Consider the following 19,085-nt stretch of genomic DNA (forward strand, 5'->3'; position numbering starts at 1 on the left):
CAAGAGTGGATATATGCACATTAATATAATATGTAACCAAAGTAAATATACCTTTATCTATCATTACAAATATGCACCTTGCACCCACAGCACCTTGATGCTTTGCATTGTGTGCTCTCTAATATATAATTGTCTTTTTCTTTTAAATACTATGTTATTTATTTTTGTAAATTTAAAATGTATTAATACACGATTTTTGACGTAATGAGCTTTAAGTCAGGTCAAGGCAACAATGTAAAAAAAAAAAATTGTAAAAAAAACGAAAGTTTTCTGGCGACGGGGGCGCCAGAAAATGTCCGTTAAAAAAAGGAAAAAAACTGTAAAATAAAATACGGAGATAACATGTAAAAAAACAGTAACTTACCTTACCACAAGTGGCCTCTATTACTGTAATTGTACATTAAATCTTTTTCTTTTAACGTATATTCTTTATTAGAATAGAGTCATAAACCTCTAGAAAACAGAACAATTATCTTTAAAAAAAATTATGAAATACAGAAAATTACTTGTATACAAAAAAGTACCGTGTATCTAAGACCATTTACAAGTAAAACACAAAGAAAATAACGTAATTTTACTTTGCAAGTGCACTTTGCACATTTTTTGCCAAAAAAAAATCTGTAATTTTACAAGAAATGTTTTTCTAATTCCATTAAATATTTTTCTTTTAACATATATTAATTGTTAAAATAGAGTGAGACACCTCTAGAAAAACTGAATAAATATTTTTTTAAACGATCAAAAAAAGCTGAAGACAGAAGATTACTGTTGTCATTTAAAAAAAATACCGTAAATTCAAGATTCAAGGCTTTATTGTCATTTGTACATTATCTTCAGTGTCAGATATGTCAATGAAAAACTGAAGTCACAGGCTCCTCCAACAGTGCAACATATATATAGAACATAGAAAACAGATAAAATAGTGTAAGTAAATACAAATAAAATAGAATAGAAATAGTGCAAGAAGAGTCTATTATGCAAGTAAACGGAATGTGATTGCAGTGCCGTACCAGGCTGTGATGCAGCCAGTCAGGATACTCTCTATGGTGCACCTGTAGAAGATGCAGAGTATCCTGGAGTCCATGTTGAACTTCCTCAGCCTGCAGAACAATTACATCATAATGTCCAGGGACTTTTCACACGGAGAGAAAGCATACACATGTTGAGAGGAAACTGCATTTTTTTTTTTAACCACCCATACGAACAAATTCCAAACTTCATTGCATCACAACAGAAGGTGTTCATCTGTGGAATAACTGTAATGATGAGCTGAAATACTGTGCAACTTTATCTAAACTAAAACTCTCATTTAGAAACCAAATCCTGAATGGTTCTGAGCAGGACCTGTGAAGTGATGCTTGCTGTTTCTTGTCGTTGTAAAAGTTATTTCTTTTTGGTTGTTTTGTACAAAATAATGAATCCAATATCACGGACGCTGATGACTATGACCTAAACTTGTATATGAATTTCAGCACGCTATTTTGAAGGACATCTCATTTCTCTAAATGCACTTCGAGGACCGAGCATTGAGCATCGAGGAGGCTCTCTGGAGGAGCTCTAACCGAGGAGACACTGATGGGTCCTCCACGGCTCCTCCACGGATGCATTTCAGGGAACGGTGGAGGCGTGACGCACGGCCGGACTTATCTCAGCCAATGACAGCTCTGCATGCATCCCTTGGATATATCAGTGCTTTCATCGCAACGCGATATTTACAGTGAGAACTGCTGTGAGGTCTGTGCAGAAAGCAGAGCAGTGTGTACAATATATATCACTCAGTATAACAGGCCTACATTACTTTCTGTATTTGTATGCTGTAGTTTAGTAGATATCTACAAACAAAAAGTCGATATTTTTCTAGGACCATTTAGTGATTCACATAATAAAATACACAACGGCTGTAGCCTGATTATGCTTTAGGAGCAGTAGGTGTGTGTGGTACAGTGTGTAGGTGTTTGAGACCTCAGAAATCGGGAGCAATTCAAAACCGGGGGGGGAATGCGGGAGAAATACGACCCCGGGAGGAAACCGGGAGAGGGCAGTGAAATCGGGAGTCTCCCGCGAAAATCGGGAGGGTTGGCAAGTATGGTGGTACAGTGTGTAGGTGTGTGTTGTACAGTGCGTAGATGTGGCGGACAGACGGGTCTCAGTTGGTTTGGTGTGCTATGCTTACTTTTAATACTTGTACAACTTTTGGCCCGTAGCTTAATTTCAATTCCCCATTTCTGCGACCAGAGAGAGGGGGGTGGGGGGGGGGGATATATCCAGTCTCTGATTGTGTTACGTTATTATGAGAGTGCTCTCATACTTGTTTGATTCTGAAATTGTATATATTTATATAAATATATGTGTGTGTGTATATGTCCGCATCTGTAGCCTGTTATTGTCTCATTATACCGCACTGTCAATGAATTAAAAGTATATATATATAAGTTGTCATGAACACATCTGTCCATCAGAGTGCTGCTGTGCCTCCTGTCATCATTAATGGACGTCTCTTTAAAATGACCGCTCAGAGGAGGAGTTCTCATTTCTCTAACCGCCTGCTGCTTCCACTCCTCTCTCCTCGGTTCCCCTCCTCAGTCCTCCGCTCGCATCTCCTGTGGGCGGCACCAAGTCTCGAGGAGAGGAGTCGAGGATAGGAGTCGAGGAGGGGAAATTTGAGTATTGAGAAACCTCTCATGTCAGGTCCTCAGTGATGAGTCAGATCCTCAGTGATGAGTCAGATCCTCAGTGATGAGTCCATGTCAGGTCCTCTGTGATAAGTCAGGTCCTCAGTGATGAGTCCATGTCAGGTCCTCTGTGATGAGTCAGGTCCTCAGTGGTGAGTCCATGTCAGGTCCTCAGTGATGTGGACACAGAGGAACCTGAAGCTGCTGACTCTCTCCACCGTAGTCCCATTGATGGTGATGGGGGCGTGTCCCTCTCTCTGCTGCTTCCTGTAATCCACAATCAGCTCCTTGGTTTTGCTGACGTTGAGATGGAGGTTGTTATCCTGGCACCAAGATGTCAGGTTTGCGACCTCCTCTCTGTACGCCGTCTCGTTGCTGTCGGTGATAAGGCCGATGAAGGTCGTGACGTCAGCGAACTTCACGAAATCTAAGACCATTTACATGTTAAACACAAAGAAAACATGTCATTTTACTTTGCAAAAGCTCAAGTTTACATTCAAAATGGGGTAGGTAATTTTGGAGAAACCAGCTCGAGTGCGCTAGAATTTGAAAATACACAGCCGGAACACACACAAACGCGCACATGACCAATGAGGGCACGAGCTAACTTTGTGCACAGATGGAAGGCTGACAGGCAGGTAGACAATCCAGTTATTTTAGCCGGGCCGGCTAAAATGATTGGTCGTGCTTTTTACAGTACTACAGCTTCCACAGATGACATTTTTTTATGGATTTGTTGTCAAAGCACTTAAAGAGCAACTTGCAGGTTAAAGACACCTGTGAATAAATGTGTAGGAAAATGATGAATACACTAGATTTTCCCAAAAATATACAGAAATATACACTACAGTGACATCTGGCGTCGTTTTTGTAAGAAATGTTCACTTCCGCATAAAAAAGCCTCGGCACGTGACCTCCCGCGTGTGACGTAACACGGGGGACACAAGGGGGAGAGCGGCCGGTGTAACGTATTAATAGACATGGATCCCAATGCTAGTTTCGACACAGAAGACACAGAAGAAGTTGAACATGAATATTCGAATGCATATGACGGACCACAACCTTATAATTATGAGCCTGCTAGGCGTCCAAGAGACCAGGAGCAGCCAAGGATTAGAAGAAATAACGGCCATCGGAGAAAAATTGAGCTGCGGTGTGAGGAGAACCAGTGGAGAACTGGGCAGCTATCTTGGTGAGTGACCGGCGTTAGCTACAGAATGTTAGCTAACGTCACATCACAACATTGTAAAGTTAGCTATCATATATCAGACTATAACTAAAGTAGCATTCATAATATAGTAACGTTACTGGCAGGACTGTTGATACTGATCCATAACAGAAACTAATGCGCAAGTATCAGCCGTATCTCGCATTACCTAATGCAACTCCACACTACGGTGCTGTGTACAGGAGGAGAGACGCGAGATACGGCTGATACTTGACGATCTGGCGGAGAAAGGTTGTGGAGCCTCCGTTGATAGGTCGTTGTAAATGGCTTGATGGAAAGCAGGTGTGTAGTCGGGGAGGGTGCACAGCTGATTGCAGCAGGTGAGTGGAGGTTGAGCCGGGAGCCAGGAGTGACAGCCACCACGCGCACACACAAACAACACAGACAGGGGGAAACAAACAAACACAAAGGAGACGGCTGGAGCAGTACAGCCACCACAGCGTTACCTAATGCAACTCCACACTATGTCTTACGGTGCCGTGTACCGGAGGGGAGAGAGAGAGAGCAGCGAAGGGGGGGGGGGAAGAGAGAATTAATATGGTTTCCTGATAAAGCTGTGGAGAGTATGTGCTGCAGGGAGGTGGATGCACAACGCACCCAGGAACGAACGCTAGCTCCGGTCCTTTTTACTGTGGACTCGATGTCCTGACAGGCTGGTATTTGTGCAACCTGCACAAACGCAATACTGCACCATGATTACAAATGGTGAAATACAATGTAAAACTACCGAAAAATACCAGCTCAATAAAACACAACCGCTCAATTCAACGCAACTACTAACTATACCCGCGGTCAGAGAGCGTTTACCCTTTGTGATGTAATATGACGCGTTTGACGCATGACCTGAAAAAAAAGCAGTTTTTAAGAGCAGAGCTCAAAATTGCTCCTTTCCCTCTGAATTCCTGCCCTTATGTCTCATAAAACATATCAAATCCTGCATTCACTTTTTTAAATTGTAATTTTCAAGCAAGTTTAAGCATAAATGTAGAAAAAATAACAACCTGCAAGATGCTCTTTAAGAGTTTCATTGCTATCGGGATGTTAAGAGCATTCCATGGAATATAACAAAAAGTGTATCTCGAGCCGGTTTCTCAAACTTACCTACCCCACCTTTAGCTGTCTGATGTTTTGTAGAAAAAAATCAAATATATATATACACAATATATTATTGAAAATAATAATATAAATTACAAAAATAAAAACAATAAATAAAATATATTTTAAGTAATAATAAAGCAGAATAGACCGGCAATGAAACATTCCAACATTTAACAATTGCCAACATTTTGTACAAAAAAAACAATTATAAACACTAAATAAATCTACCAGTTATGTGTGTGCGTGTGTACATGACCTATATGTGTGTGTTTCTACTCTCTCCATTCAAAGTCAGTGACGTTTGTAACTAATGAATGCACCTTTATCGAGTGCTGTTTTTGATTTTATTCCTTCCTCTCCACTTTAGTCCCCTTGTCCGGGTTGATCTTGAATAGGCACCTGTTAAGACAGAAGTACACTTACATTTAGTGTTTAATTACACATTCTGTGGATGATACAGCCATTAATTGTCTTTACAGTTATACAGCTTGAAGTCAAAGGGCAATGCTACTCTTAAATGTACTTTTCATTAACTGTTATGATCATAACTGCACAGGCCTAGTCTGTCACTTTATTTGACTAAATGTGTTTACTCAGTGTTTCCCCTACCATTGTCTTGGCGGGGCGCTGCGCCCTGCCAACGGAGCCCTACGCCCTGCCTGAAATTCAAGGTGTTTTTTTTTTTTTTTTTTTTTTTTTACATTTTTTTTTTTATTATTTAAAAATATATATATATATATATATAGCACCAAATTGCAACTGAAGTAATCTATCTACGGTCACGTTTCACATTGAACATGTGCTCTTTTATTAAATAAACTAAACGCCTATGTTATTTATCCAATGTGCATGTTTCAGTGTCCACTGCCTTGCGTATTCACATTCTCCCTCCGCTCCCCCCCCCACACACACACACGCGAATGCACACACTCACAATCAGAGACAAGAGCGGAGGAAAGAAGGAGAACAACAGCTCTGCTTTCTGCCCGTTTGTGTCCCCCCCAGTTTCAAATTCGTTTAGCAAGCCGTTATCGTCACGGGAGAAGGACACAAACAGCCTGGCCAGGTGGACGCGCGCGAACGCGACAACGAACGTAGCGTGTGCATTCTAAAAATAGCTCAGGTGAGCAGGTACCGCGGTTTTGAACTACAGTATTGAATTTGACAGAAAACAACAATGAAACGCCAGCAGAAGAATAATCTAATGAGTTGGGTGGAAAAAAAAGACAGGAGATGTGAGTTGGTTTATTCAGTAAATTAGCTCAGGATAATTGGATGTTCTGTCTACACCTGTTGATGTGAGGCTAATGCATGATTTGCTAGCTTGATGCTACCGGCATTTAGCGGCAGTGACTCAACAAATTTCCACTTAAACTGTATCGTCAGCAATGTATGACAAGCAGACTGCTTGTTTAATGTTAGATTCACACCAATAGCTCAATATGATCATAACACGATTGCTTTCATATCAGAGATCAGATGAGGTGGAGCTGCCTCCAGCAATAGAGGATGAGGCAGAGAGAAGCAGCAGCAGCACAGGGTTGCAGCAGGTATGTTATATGCTGTAGTTAGGTGATTTAAATGTATCAATGAAAGGAAGAAGTGTAGACAACATGATAAGAAGGGAATACAGTTTTAATAAAAGTACACTACAGTGTAACACTGTACTGTATTACTTTGTAATGTACAAATACTTTGTTACTGTACGATATCAATAACAATAATCCACAGCTCCTCTCTCTTCTCCAGAGGATAAAAAGAATTCGGGTGCCCCGAAAAAAAATTCGGGGTACCCGAGCAGCACCCTGCCAAGGCTGTAAACCTAGGGGAAACACTGTATACATTTAATAGGTTTACACCTTCTGTCCATATGTGCTTTTTATTCAAAACATGTTTGATTAACTTTTGGTTCACATTTCAATAAATTGTATTTGTATTTGCACTCCTTTCGTCCACTATTCTTACTGAAAATGTTAGATTACACATTCACATCTGACTGAAGATTGGCCCCATTTATTTGTGAAGTTGCAAACTCTGCGGTACAAGGCACAAGTGATGTGAAGCTCATAAAGTGAGGCGAATAGAAATAATCAGCTGATGGAGTGTAGATGTGGAAATAGCTGCATTCGATCAGCTGACTGTGTTTTCACAATAAAAGTAGTTTCTTAGTGAATGTCCTGTACTGGTCTTAAAATATCATAACATCAGCTTTTAATGTTCCTCTTGGATGTTCTTCTTGACCCTCAGAGAAGGAGAACATGTAGTGTCTTTCAGGCATGTCCTTTCCTAACAAAAATTACAGGAAACATAAAACATATTATTGCAGAACAAGTGTGTTATTTATGAAAGCGGTGTGTTTGTGTGTTTAGGGGCTGTAGATATAATTATTTTGTAATTGTAATGTTTTTTTTTATTTCAACAGTGAGCTACAAAGACAATCAGATTATGAATGAACAGTACGAAATTCATCAACATTGAAATATATTTTATTATCAAAATATTTTTTAACTGTTATCAAAACCTATAGTGCAACTGTAGAAGCTTGCTCTGTTGTGTCACTGAAAGAATAACTTTTAGCAAGTTTGTTCCAGAAAATATTGAGAGATAAATAGTAGCAATTCTCACTATATGTTAAATAGCTTTGCCTTCAATACATTAAATTAGAAAGCTGACAGTCATATTTCTTGTTAACATCTAAATGTAACCTTTTGCATGGAAAAAAACCTCAACTTCACTGATGTGTAGGTGATCTAGTATTTAGTATTGTTTAATGGAATGTATATCAGTGTATTAAAGTCAATACTTCATTCATTTAAACCAATATCTTTCTTGATTCTTTGTACAGTATGAAAAAAGAGTATTTATACCTGTGCTGAAGTTCACTCCTGTGAGGAGTCCAGTGCTGTCTCTCACTCTCTGGTCTAGCCTGTCTGCATCACCTGGACACTTTAAACAAACAGATATACTGTATATGTAAATAACCATATGTACAAACAATATAACTTATTCTCTTCTGTTGAACATGTTGGATTGTGTATTGTCCGAGTCAGGGTCCTTTTTATTTTACTGTAACTTTGGAAGTTGTGTTACCAATGCTTACTGTTTATTTGATACCAATTTGGTAATACAATTAATGCAAAACAACAAGGTTTGGGTTCGTTCTTCAGATATGACTGTGACGTTAACGTGTAGGCTAAGCTCAATGATGAACTCCAGCTCAACCAACGATATTGTAATATCTAATTAATCATCTTGAAATATGACATTAATAATTGTAATATACACATATCTTATTGTGAGGTTGATTTCACATATACTACATCGACGTTAGCTTGTCTACATACTTGAGCATAGCCAATTTAAATTAGTCCTTAGCGATGCATACAGTTCCTATCTACATAATAAAATGTCTCTCAAAGTCACAAGGACGACCTTATTTTATCAACCTCAAACAGAAGCCGTTTGTTCTACATTATTATCCCACTTAACGCTTAACACTTGTCTATTTCGATGTAACCTTTATATACAGTCTATGGTTTTAACTTGGAGGCTACGATTAGCATCGTTAGCTAAGATGTAGCTACCACTCGCTTACACGCTAACCCAAGCCTGTGCCCGTCATTACAATCACAAACACATAAATAAAGTACTCGAATTTCACTTACCGCAAAACCGCATTCATGCACCGTCTGTTTTAACCGCAGAGCGAGTCACAATAGTCCGATATATAAGCGTGAAGAACAAACAAACACGGCCGGGGTCAAGTTGTGTTCCCTGGAAGAACTGAGCAGGCAGAGTCCCTGTAGCTTCACCGAGCAGCTAGCAGAGACAAGAAGCAGTCACTTGACAGAGCTGTCACTCAATGTGACCACGCCCTAATTTATACAAAAACGTTAAGAACTAATAAGTAAAAGGGTCATGTTATAAAACAATTCACTCAACAATTCCTAATCCTGAAGGTGGAATCTAACTATAACCCGTATAATTTTTATTGCATCCAGGGGTAGAAACATGTTTATTTCTGCTGTAAAGTTGGGCATTTTAACATGGGGGTCTATGGAAATTCATCCTTTCTGCAGTCATCGCCTATCGGCCAATAGATGAACTGCAGTTTGTGGCACTTCATTCACCGGCTCTACCCATGGCTCTGCCCCAGAGTTTGCCGCTTGGTTTTTACGGTTTTTACCCATGATCCTCACCCCTAGATTCCACCGGGTCCGTCTGCGGTGCGGGCTGCGCCGCGGTTTTGGTCCGGCCTCCTCCTCCGGCGTCATTTGTTCGTTTTTGTTGATTTGGGCATATTTCCTGGACAGGCTACTTTGTACAGACAAAGTTAATAATAATTATAATATCCCAGTTATAAACGACATGAATCAAAGATGTGTTGCTGTATTTTAGTGGTAAAAAAATGCAGTTATCATCATAATTATTCTAATACAGTGCCTGTAAACCGGAGGAGAATGCTGGCATTTCTCCTCCTACTTGAAAGACTACGGAGGGATAGGGTCTGCAAAATTAGTAAAAAGCATTGGTTACATCATATAAAATAGTGTGTTTTTACACCTCCAGAATGACAAGCTCCTCGTCCATTGTGCGTGACGTAGTGAAGGTGTTGTGATGAAGGAGGGGGGGTCTGCAAAATGAGTATATGTGGGGGATGGGCTTGGCCCGGATGCGTCTATCGTTTTCTATGGGAAAAACGATAGACGCGGCCCGGATGCTCTGACCGTTCCACTTCCTGCCTACGTTACGGCTGCGCCGCGACAAAAATAGGATTCATCCTAATTTTAGAGGAGCCCTGCGCCGGGCCGCTTCTGGGACGCTTCTGAGCCGTAACGCGCCGCGTGTGCTGGAATAGCACCCATTGACTAGCCATAACGCGCCCGTAACCCCCAGTTTACACTGGGTCTGTCTGCGCCGCGCTGCGCCGCGTCACGGAGCCTATACACGGCGGCGTGCGTTGCCGCTTGCCGGCGGGGGGGGCTGACACTCGACCAACAACCAATCATATGAATCTCCCGCCCCAGACACACAAGCACGCCGTTTGATTGGCTAGAGCTTGCACTGGCATATGATTCGATTGGCTGACGCCTCCGTTGAGGCGGCAAAAGTAGAACATTGCTCTACTTTTGCAGCGAGCACCGCGAGAGAAGCTACGCTTTGCTCCCACAATGCAGTTCGGCGAATCATGACGTCACCCCATTCAAAGTGAATGGGCAGAAGCGTTGAAGTGGCAACGCACGCCGCCGTGTGTTGGGGCCGTCACGGCTGCGCCGCGGTTTTGGTCCGACCTCCTCTAGCGCCATAACCCACCGGACGCGTCCCAGAAGCGTTTCAGAAGCGTAGCGTTGTGCGTGCAGGCTCGCAGTTTTGTTATTGATTCGGGTTTAATTCGGGTATTAGTTAACTTTAAAACATTAATATGTAGTTGTTACCTTCCACTCCACAAACTGCAGCGACTAAAAACCAGGCCTTGTCCTTTCTGATGTTGTCCTTGTATCTAGCATTGGTTACATCATATAAAATAGTGTGTTTTTCCACTTCCATGATGAAAACCTCGTCGTCCATTGTGCGTATCGTAGTGGAGGTGTTGTGATGAAGGAGGGGGGTCTGCTAAATTAGTATATGTGGGGGATGGGCCTGGCCAGGATGCTCACCTGCGAGGTGGGGCTGCCCATAGATATATATAAACACACTAGATGACTCACCTGCGCTGCTGGCCAATGGAGACCGACGTTGCCACTTGGCCGCCATCTTTTCACAGGCAGTTCTCTCATTCATAACATTATGGTTTACTATTTAAATAACCATAGCTTGCTCAATTTTCAACCAATTTTCAAACGGTTTGGTTTTTTATAAACATCAAAGATGTAGTTATGACACTGCATACTTATAATCATGGACTTTCATATGAAAATAACATTAATTAGATAAAGCAATAGCTATACACACACAGTATTTATATTAAATATTTGCCGGTGTATATATTTCCATTTATTTTATTATATTGTTAATATTTAAAATAAATTATAAAATTAAAATGCATTTATATTTTATATATAAAAATCGGTCTCATGTTACCACTCTGTAAGCCAAGAGTTGTTAATTTAGCAATGCCTTAGCTTGAAGAACAGGGACACAACTAATGACAATAGCATATGTTGGTATATTATTTAGATATTCACACCTTTATCAGAAGAACCAAACCAACATAAAATGTGCTCACAGACAGGCCAGTTCTGTCTCATTTATCACAATTATTTTTGACATGAGATCTTCATATCATCCTAGTTTTGTATTTAGTTTCTAGATTTGTAAACAAATCCAGAACCTTTGAAATATGTTATTGAAAAAGACCAAGAATAATATAAACTGTACCATGTGTCCTTCTGTAGTCCATTTGTGGTTTGTCTTGTCTCACCCCGGCTGATAAAGTATATCACAAAATCCACTGTTTCAATTGTTCCCTATATTGCCCCTGTAAGGTGTCCTTGGGTGTTATGAAAGGCGGCCCCCCAAAATAAATGTATTATTATTATTAAGAAGAACAACTTGGTGTGGTGTGGAGGGGATGTAGGAAGCAGGAGCAGGTGGGGAGAGATGGGGGTTCAAGGTTATTTGTTTTAAATGTGTCTTGGAGATAAGGACCAGCTGCACACAATAAAATACAGTATAACACAAAACCAATAAGACACACGTGACACATGGCACACCAACAATCAATCATCGTCCAGCCTCAGCTTTGGTATTCTTTCACAACCATGTTATGGGTTTATTAGACTGAGCAAACATAAACATATGTGGGGAACATAGTGCTGCGTCTCATGGAACATGAAGATTTAATAAATACATAGTAGGTGGCAGACAGCGGCGATTGGAGCATCCGGAGGCTGCACAAAAGTCTGGCATAGTCAGGTACTTCTGTAAACACAAAGCCAGCAAATTCCTGTATCATAATGCAAGATGTTTTTAACAAGCCAAACCACTTGGAAGAAATCATGTGTAACTTAAGTTATGTTGAAAAGAAAGAGCAGTTCTGCCTCTCCCACTGGTGTAAAGTTGCTGGCTAAACTTTGTAATACTAGGTCTCACTCACAGCCTCTTGTTATTAGCCAGCTAATAAATACAACCACATACACAAAGAAAAGCTGCAATTTCAACATGTCCAAGCATCCTGTATCAGAGCCATGCTAATAATGTTTATAATAAACCAAACCGTTTGTAAATCAGTCAAGATTTCAGCGAGTTAAGAGTATTTTTGTGCAGATCACTCACCTTACAACAGCTACCATAACGCGAATCAGAGTAACTGTTGACTGTGGCAAGATGGCGGCCGGTCAGCTACGCTGGAAAATCTCCCATGAGCCATCTAGTGTTTATATATATATATATATGGGGCTGCCTGCCCGACCTTACGTTACGGCTGCGCCGCGGCAAAAATAGAATTCATCCTAATTTTAGAGAAGCGCTGCGCCGAGCCGATTCTGGGACGCGTCTGAGCCGTAACGCGGCGCGTGTGGTGGAATAGCACCCATTGACTAGAGTGGCCGCGATCCTTACGAACGCCGCGGCGCAGCGCGGCGCAGACGGACCCGGTGGATCTAGGGGTAAGCCACTGTCAGCCGGAAGTGGCGCGTTCGATTACTGTTTTGGGCTGTCTGCCGTGGATGGGCTGCATTCCACTCCAAATAGCCGGTCGGACGTAATCAGAGTCCAAACGCCAGCTGTTTTATGGATTCTCATTTAATTTCCAAGAATATCTCAGTACTGGGTTATTTCCAATTTCAAAATAAACATATACAGTATATTATACACATAAGAAGTAAGTATATTACAGTATATTCAAGAAGGAAAAAATGCATTGCATTGGACACATGTAGCATATATATATATATATATATATATATATATATATATATATATATATATATATATAGGCCTATATATATGCATATATATGCCTGCATATATATATATGCCTGCATATATGCATATATATGTATGCGTGCATATATGCATATATGTGTCTGTATATATTTATAAACTGTATATTATTCCTAATTGCTTTATTTTTGAGAAACCTATTCTGCACCTACCTGGATTTTAAGAGAGTCCAATACCCCATGAGTCTGTTCAGTCTCATAAAACATGCTCAATTTACTTTTTGAAAACACAAGCTCACAATAAAGTAAGATGGGAGATCTAACTAAGCAAAGTGTGATAGACAAATATGCATTGAAATATTAAACAAACAGAAAAGAAAACGTTGTTGTTCCACGAGGCAGTTGAAGCCATAGCAAATGGATTAACAAGTGAATTTAGGTACTTAACCTTCAACTACCTGCTGCCTGAAATTCCTGTGACATCTCCAGTAGATTGTTGTAACTAACTAGCTGTAGGACATTATCACAATACATATTTAAGTTAATTGACTCGGATTGTAAAGGTCTTTCGCTGTAGTTACTAGCCTTCTCCACATGCTTTGGTGAAGGCCTAGTCTTTCAATATGATGGATTTTGAATAGTTGGATATTATTAGACGTCTAAAAGGACAACGTAGGTTGTTTGTTTTACTGTAATTGCAATGCTAATACAAATTTAGCATAGTGGTAGCACTAACTGCTAACAAGATTTTGATATTCAGAGTCTGGCTGTTAGTGCTTGCTAGCATGTTCAATGTTATGGGCTAAATTGTACATGCTAGTGTGATAAGGCCTAGGGGAAGATGCTAATGTTATGTAACTTCTAGATCCTTTCATTTTTCACTTACAGTGAAACTCAATATGTTTTTTGTTACCTTTTTTGTTAAAATACATCACACATTTCAATAAACCGTTTATTCTTGTCATTTTAATTTGATTTCCTGTAATTATAAAATACAATAAAAAACAGTTAATCTTTTTGGGGGAAAACTGTAAAAAAAACCGTTTCTTTTTACAGTGCTGGTAATTAATAATCTCTGCCTGCAAAAGCAAACATATTCACACACATGCTGCGGTCACAATAGAGGTCATATGGCTAGTGGCTAAGCTTTGTGTAACACAGTGGAGGATGTTCAGCATGTGCAGGATGTATCCTTTGGTGATAGCTTGAGAAGCGCGAACTTCGGTTAGTAGAATCATGTTGGTGGTGTCAAAGATTTTCCGAAACCGTTAACGCTGAGGTTCATGATCAAATCTTCAATATGAAGGCAGCACACTGCCTTTCCCATTCATCCCTGTGCTACACCTGTCCAGGAGTACTAAGCAAAAGGCGCCATCTCCTGGTTAAATGATCACAGCACATATGACATTATGTCTTCATTTACAGTTGTATTCAATCGCTAAAACATGTGTTTTTACAACAGGGCTCATTTTGTCAAAATTCACAAAACCACTCCCAAAGTGCAAAACACCTCATATATCTTGCTAAATGAAGCACTGCACTCAAAACACTTACCAAAACCAAACTTTTGCACCAAATGGCACAAACTTCACTTATAGTACAAGACACTTTGTCCAACCAACTATACACTGTGGTGCTCAATCTAAAGCACACTCATTTTTTATGGTGATCTGTATGTAGAATTCTGCATAAAAAGATTGTTTGTTTTGTTTTTCTCCAAAACAAATTGGTGGAACACTCCTGCACAACATATAGTTGGGTAAACACATATGATGCCTCTGTCAAATAAAGTAAAGTGAAAGGAAAACTTTGAGGAAAAATAAATACAAAAAATATTTTTTGAAAAAACCGAGGAGGGAAAAATACTTGGGCAGCATTTTACCACCTCACTGGGTCCGGCCACTTCTCATCAACCTGCAGAAGAAGCATCACCTGTATAGTGTTGTGTTGTTCAATAATACACGTGAGTTCAACTGTCGCAATTACGTGTCTCTTTATTGGTAGCTCACATGCTAGAACACACCTAGCTCACATGCCCCGTTACCATAACATGTCGTCTCTCTATGACGTCACTGAACCGTGCCCGTAAGGCTTCACTCCTATTGGCTAACACACAAACATATATACAATAACACATCATCTCCCTTTTTATGAATCAATGGGTAGACTGCCATTGACTCCACAGACCTTAGAGGATTATTCTGCCTCTGTAGGGTGGAAGGTCTGTTCCTATCTGAACCAGATATAAAATAACAGTTAACTCCAGACCTTCATGAACTAAATGGAACCCAATGATATTTTGTGTATTACACAACATTAATGCACAACATTAATAATAACCAGTTTTTGTTACTCTCTTATAAGACTCTATATAATATCTGTTAGGCTTCTGGTTGTTTACAAGTCCAACCTAGTCCGGTCTCACCACGGCTCTCCCAGACCTGGTTCTCGGGGTAGGTGGCAGATCTTGAACACCGGGCTCCGGAGGTTCTGCAACATGCTGCTCTGGAACACCTCCTGAATGCTGCTCAGCTGCATCCCTGCCGCTCTGCTCTGACGAGGAGTACATGAGGATGAGATGATGGCGATTACGCCGGACTGTCCCATGAGGTCCCTCAAGAATGTAGGAACGCGGCGTGTTGTGACTTCCCATAACCGTTCCACTCGCCTTCTGATCCGTGAACCAAACCTCTTTTCCCGGTGCAAGCCTCTCGAGACTTCTCACTTGATGACGCAGGTTGTACCGCTGTGCATCCTTTATTCTCCTCTCTCTTTCTCGCAGAACTACAGCCTCGCTGTCAGGAAGAGCAGGATCCAGCAGCGCTGGTAATGTTGGCACCGTCGTGCGAAGCCTCCTCCCCATGAGAAGTTGTGCAGGGCTATACCCGTTTTGTAGTGGGGTGGTTCTGTAAGCCAGCAGAGCCAGATATGGGTCTGCTGCTTTCTTAAGGAGACTCTTTACAGTCTTTACAGCATGTTCTGCCTCACCGTTGCTCTGTGGATATTTCGGGCTGCTGGTGACGTGTTTAAATCCATATGACTCTGCAAACTCTTCAAATGCCCTTCCCGAGAACTGCGGCCCGTTGTCTGTGACCAGCGTCTCAGGGATACCATGTCCTGCAAAGATGGATTTGAGATGGTGGATTACATCTGTTGATCTTGTGGGTGTCAGCAAAGCCATTTCCACATACCTTAATGCATAATCCACTACCAGCAGATATGACTTGCTTCCCAGCATAAACAAGTCGGCACCCAGTTTCTGCCATGGTCGGCCTGGGTATTGTGTTGGCATCAGCGGCTCTTTGGGGTTCTGTCTCTCCTTGCTGCATGTCCGGCAGTTGAGAACCAACTCCTTCAGCTGCTGACTTAGCCCTGGCCACCATACAGACTGTCGGGCACGCTCCCTACACTTCACCACTCCTTGGTGACCTTCATGCAGTCTGGCGAGCACATAATTTCTCATTGTTGCGGGGATGACGAGTCTGTCCCCCTTTAACAGTAGTCCGTCCTTTAACGTTATGAACGCTTGTTCCGCCCAGTATAACTATATGGCTGGTTCGCTGTTGCTGTGTGCTGGCCATTTCTCTTCATTTCTTTTCCAGCTCAAAGTGTCTACCGATGAGAAAGTTGCGAAACCTTTCACAAGCCCAGGTTAAGCCTAAAGCTTCCTTTTCTACCTGTGCGTATCTCTGTGTGAGAGAACGTGACATATAGGCTACCGTTCTCCAATCCTCTTCCCATGTCTGCAGAAGCACACTCCCCAAGCCGTATGATGATGCATCTGCTGAGACCTTGGTTTCTCTGTTTGTGTCATACATGGCTAGCACTGGTGGAGATATCAGAGAGTCTTTCAGATCTTGGAAGGCTCTGGCCTGATCGATGCCCCACAGCCAGCAGTTCTTTTTGGAGAGCAGGTCTCGAAGTGGCTTGTCTCGCTCTGCTAGCTGTGGTATGAATTTCCCCAGCTGGTTGACCATGCCTAGAAAGCTCCTCAGCTCGCTCACATTTTTCGGCTCTTCCATTTTCCTTACCGCCTCTGTCTTGCTCGGGTCTGGTCTAATGCCACTAGCAGTGATCACATGGCCCAGGTATGTCACCTCCTGTTTGGATATGTCACACTTATCCACATTCAAGGTGATTCCTGTCTTTTGGATCTTCTCCAGCACAACATACAGACAAGCGTCGTGCTCCTCCTGTGTTTGGCCCACACCAGTACATCGTCCATGTGACAGACAACCCCTTCTAGTCCCTCGGTTACCTCAGTTGTCGTCCTGTTTTGGAAATGCTCAGGGGCTGAGGCTATGCCGAAAGGTAGCCGATTGAAGTGGTATCGGCCAAAGGGTGTGATGAACGTTGTGTACTTGGCTGAGCCTTTTGTTAAAGGTATTTGCTAAAACCCCATGTTTGCATCCAACTTGCTGAATATTTTGGCTCCAGCCAGCTTTCCCAGTGTTTCTTCCACTGAAGGTAGAATGTACTTTTCTCGACACACAGACTTGTTCAGTTTAGTTAGATCCACACATATGCGAACGGCCCCTGTCTTTTTAGGCGCCACCACCATGCCAGCGAACCAATCTGTAGGCTCCTCAACTCTGCTGATCACCCCCAGGTCTTCCATGCGGGACAGTTCCTCTTTGACTTTGTCCATCAGTGGCAGTGGAATCCTTCTAGGCGTCTTCAGAGAAAACGGTTGGGCCCCTGGTTTCAGCTTAATGGCATATGGCTGCCGCACCTCTCCAAGACCGCTGCATACTGTTGGGTAATTAATGGGCTGTCAGTCGATTAAATATTTAATCGCGATTAATCGCATGATTGTCCATAGTTAATCTCAAATTAATCGCACATTTTTTATCTGTTCTAAATATACATTAGAGGAATATTTTTCAAGCTTTTAATACTCTTATCAACATATGAGTGGACAAATACGCTTTATGCAAATGTTTATCATTTGAACAATGACAAATATTCTCATGAATATTAAACACAACAACCTCTGAACATTACAAATATTTGCCTCAATTAAATCTGGAACCTCTCTCGTACGTGTGTGTGTGTTGCCTGTTGCCTGTTGCCTGAACGCTGCAATCATGTTACACTATCCGTGCTGACTTTTCGTACAATGTCCCACTGTCTGGCTGCCTGCATAAAGTCAAGTGCTCTGCGCAGTTGTGGGCAAAATGTCGCTCCTCTGTTTTCATTTAAACAGCTCCTTATATCCGTTAGCGCAGCTAGCTAGCAACAGATGCTAACAAGAACAATACACGTAAGGTCTCTCTCTCGCGCCACACATACACACACCCTCCCGGTCCTCCCGATGGCCAGTCGGTGCCTGCCGGTGAGCGTGGAAGTGTGGTCTGCCGCAAGCAGACAGCAGGAGCGGGGCTGTCAGCATCAGCTTGTAGATGGTATTTTAAACTCTGAAACTACGGGGGTCCGAGGACAAAAAATACATGCGTTAAAATAATTAGTGGCGTTAATCTTTTTTTGCGTTATTAACGTGTTAACTTGACAGCCCTATTAATTAGTCTTTAGCGTGTCCATAGTGACGTTGTCTAGTCGTGCCACTAGCTTCAGCGCTACACTGGCAGGCCTCCCGAGCAATGCTGTTTGCAAGCGTCGAATGACATACACATCCTCCATAAGTTCTCTCTCCCCTTTCTTCAGCAGCATACTAGCAAAGCCCACTACGTCTAAAGGATTTTTCCCTGGACCCCAAAGTGGCTTCCTTGTTTTTTGAAGAGCTGGTGGAGCTTTGCGCTTATAGACCTCCTTAGACACGGAGTGAGGAATGACTGTAACATCAGCCCCAGTGTCAATTTTGAACTGCACACTTTTGTTGTCAATGTCTGCCATCCACGGATCATTGTCGGCCTCAATGCTGCCTAAGAGCAAGCTTTCCTCTTCTTCATTAATCTCATGCACGCTTTTATCTGCTTTACACACACGCATATAATGTCCCATTTTCCCGCATGCTTGGCATTTTACATCCTTGGCTGGACACTCAGTCTTTACATGTGAAGGAGAACAACCACAGTTATAACACTTTGCATCATTACCCTTGTTGTACTGTGGCTTGGCTTGGTAGCTATTAGCAGATTGACCTTTGTTTTTAGCATATTTGCTACTGCTCTTAAACACTGTCCACTGATTTAGCGTCACATGCCTCAGTTCTATCGTCACCTCACAGAGAAGATTGTTGCCGTT

At 41.7% G+C, this 19,085-nt stretch overlaps 1 long non-coding RNA gene across 1 annotated transcript; it reads right to left on the minus strand.

Annotated features, from left to right (window-relative positions):
* Window positions 1–1,116: 1,116 nt before the first annotated feature.
* LOC307031705 lies at window positions 1,117–9,174 on the minus strand. The gene is made up of 5 exons (XR_013806054.1): window positions 8,664–9,174; window positions 7,866–7,944; window positions 6,834–7,284; window positions 5,319–5,590; window positions 1,117–3,099 (listed from the first exon to the last, which is right to left on the minus strand). It is a non-coding gene; the product is annotated as an uncharacterized lncRNA (long non-coding RNA).
* Window positions 9,175–19,085: the final 9,911 nt, after the last annotated feature.

The sequence above is a fragment of the Notothenia rossii genome (assembly GCF_949606895.1).
Source record: "Notothenia rossii genome assembly, chromosome: 3".
Classification (NCBI taxonomy): Eukaryota; Metazoa; Chordata; class Actinopteri; order Perciformes; family Nototheniidae; genus Notothenia; species Notothenia rossii.